Consider the following 3,553-nt stretch of genomic DNA (forward strand, 5'->3'; position numbering starts at 1 on the left):
CATTAACCCTGTAACCTGCTGCAAACACCACCTGAGAGCAGCTTGTAACTGCCCTGCTTGGAAACATGCAGGATGTTGTAGCTGTAAATAAAAATATTCTCCTGTGGTACCTCACCAGCTTCATCTCCTGAGCAGCTCACTACCACAGCCCTCACAATTCCCACATTCGGCACCAAAGAGACAGCAGCTTGCACCTGACTTGTGCTGCTCAGCAGCGCCTCTGGGGTTCTCTGGCCAATTTGCTGCATAATACCATCTAGGTGACACCAGTTTTATGAGAGACACACAGAAAAGGCCATACACACACACCAGCACAAGCAAAACAACACCAAAATCCCCAGATTTCAATTTACACTTTTACTTGAAAAGGAGGTACAGCTCCCTTTTTTTTCAGTGAGTGTACAGGTCTGTACTTTCTGAGATTTATGAGCAGCTTGTAATTTCATTTCAGCAGGTAGGTTTGCTGCCATTGAAAGAGATGATCGTTTCATAACCATTTACCTGGATTCTTCTTTAAACAAAGGACTGTGGCTGCGTAACCAGCAGTATCACAGGGTGTTCAGCAAGCAGTCAAGCCTTCCCTTACCTATTTTTCAGCACCTTCAATATATAAAAAAATAGCTAAATGACCGAAATTCACCCCTAGCACTACTTTTTTTTTTTTTTTTTTTTTTTTTTTTTTTTTTTTTTTTTTGATAAGGAAAAGCCGTTTGGCTTTGAATGAATGCATTTCACTGCATGCAGACCCCAGAGAGAGACTTTGCTGAGTTTTCAGATACAAACACAAGAACTGGGCTTAGAGTCAAACAAAACTGATACCAGTAAGGAAATTAACATTAAACAGTTCCAAGCATCCCCATTTCCTTTAGAGCTCTCCCTTAGCATCAGGCAGGAGGAACAAAGGATGATTAGGGCACAAGCACCACACTCACAGGCAGGAGAGAGCCTTGCAGTGTCCCTTGGGACATATCAAGATGTGAGATGTCATCAGATGTCACCTCCCGAGGCACAGACCCCCTTGTACTGATCAGAGAAAAAGCTTTCAAGAACTCTTCCCTTTTCTATCTGGATTGTGGTGGCCCCGTTCCAGGAAGAAATGGTGCCTGAGGAAAAGTCTCTTCAGGCAATGGGAGTTTCCTCACTAAGAGGGAAAAGACAGCTTCAAGCCCACACTCTGAAACTTAATTTAAAGCAAATCAGTTCTCAGTGCCCCTCTGCCTCACCTTGAATTGAACAGAAATACCAGCTTAGCTGTAAAAGGCCAAGGTCCCAGATTAGAAGCAGAACAAGCACAAGTCATACAGGAAAAGGAGGAACACCTGCTGGAGCTGCAGGGAGCTCAATCCCAAGGAAATTTGGGATTACTGCCCATGTGGGAACAGCCAGCACTCATTGTGGAGTTACCCTGCAGAGTTTCTGTCAGGTCTGTGGCCAGCACACCCCCCCCAGGTAGGCAGCTGACAGGGGAGAACCAAACTGAGTGTGATTAACATTCACTGCAGTTGCTACAGTGACTGATTTTATTGGTCTTCTACATGGGCTAGATGGCTTTTTTCTCCCCTCAGCCTTAGAAAATATTGCCCAAAAAAGTGGGCAACACCAGTCACACCGCTGACAACTGAAATAACATCCAGCCCCCAGGAAGTGCTTTTATGTTTCTTGGGTTTTCCATCAAACTATAAGCGAGTTAAATAACAGATGAACTAATTACACCAGAATGCCACCAGTACTTCCAGCAGCCCATAGCGGATTGTGCAACGCTTTCATGATGTTTTGGCAACCCAAGTAGAGAGATGAATACCAGGCAGCCCCTTTCCTTTACCTGATTCCTTGGTTTTCTTGTTTTCACTGAGCACCAGCAAGTCCTGCGGGTAGGGCCGGTTGAACTTGCAGTCTGTGAACAACTTTTGCAGAGCACCTTTCATTTCCCCCCATAGGTTTTCTTGCAGAAGACCTTTGAGCACCTTTTCTTAGCAGGAGAGAGGAGGCAGCATCCAATTCTCCAGCTCTAGATCATCATACATGTGCTTGCATGTAATTTTACTTTTGAATGTGTTACTGGCTTTACTTTGCCAGAAGGCTGGAAGGCAACGCTCAGCTAAGTGTGAACTCCTTCTCTTGCAGAAAGTGTAAGTTATCAGTCGTGATTTAAACATAAAAACACTGTTTTAGCAGCAGTGTGGGGACTGCCAGTGAAATCTGTCACTGAGGTAACAGAGACTGAGAGCTTTTCCAGGTCCTTCCACGAGATTTTCCAGTTAGAACTGGAGCAGAGAGTGTCTTCCAGGCAGGTCTTAATTACAAAGGTGGCATTAATTGTAACATTACAATGTCTGCTCCTCAGCAGAGAGAGGCTGTTTCCAAGGAGGGAAAAGAAAGATGAGGCAATTTTAGGCCATCAAATTCCTTTATTTAAAAGCTGTTTCTGCCTGGGAGAGAAGAACCACTCTGGAGAGCACTGGGGCCCTGGACCTGACTGCACAGGGACACAGGGAAATCGACTGGAATTAACTTAGGGGTGGGGATTTAAAGTTAATTGGTTGATCTGCATTAAGTTGCTTTGATTCTGAGTTAGTGGTCTTTACTTTCAGATATAATTAATCTGAAGTACCTGATAGCAAAGCAACACTATTTGAAATCCAATTCCACAGGAGGGTTGGACCAATTTAAATGGTCTGGTTTTTTTTTAATGTTAATTCAGGTCAACTTCCCACATCCTCACACAGCCAAAAGTCCCCCAAAGGGCAAACCCTGGGGTGTCAGCAGAGTCAGTCCCTCCTAATGCCACCATGTGGCCCTGACCATGCACTCTTTAATCTGCAAGATGCACCACAGCTCTGGGCACATCAGAGGTCATGCAAAGGCACAAAAAGCTCCTGCCATCCCTTCCCAGCTCCCCATGAGGTGAGCTCCACTGCAGTGATTTGGATAAGTCACTCAGCAGAGGCAGGGCTGCAGGCACTCCTGGAGGCAGGATTGCTGTGAGCAAAGAGCTCCTTCCCACAGCTCTGCCCTGGGCTGGGCACAGCACTCCCCACCCCATCCCACCCCATCCCAGGGTGGGAAGGAGCCTCCTGCACTGGCCTGCCCTGGACACTGGAGATACCCCAGCCCACAAGGGTTTTTATGAGGCACTGATGCCTTAGGATTTTAGCTTTTGTATTTCTCAGATCCTGTGCTGCATTAGTGCATAACTCCAAACTCCATACAGTGTTCGTTACTGTCTTCACGTTTTGGTCAGACAAAACAATCCCTCTGGGCCTGAGATCCAAGGTCACCCCACAGCCTCAGGCCCCAAAAGTACAAACAAAAGTGAATTTGGGGGGAGCAAACTGGGGGTAAATGACTTCATTAGCTGAAGCTGTAATTGGAGTATTAACCCCTGACATGTAAATGGACCAAACTCACAATTGTCTGAAAAACGGTGCCCATTGTCCACCTTGGGCGCAGCCTCTGGGAGGCTTCTGACTGCCCAGGGTGCAGCAATTGAAGGCCTTCAATAAATACCCACTTTATTCTCTGAATCTTGCCCAGCCCCTGCTCTAGGCAGCCC

This window comes from Vidua macroura, chromosome 10, assembly GCF_024509145.1.
Source record: "Vidua macroura isolate BioBank_ID:100142 chromosome 10, ASM2450914v1, whole genome shotgun sequence".
Taxonomy (NCBI): domain Eukaryota; kingdom Metazoa; phylum Chordata; class Aves; order Passeriformes; family Viduidae; genus Vidua; species Vidua macroura.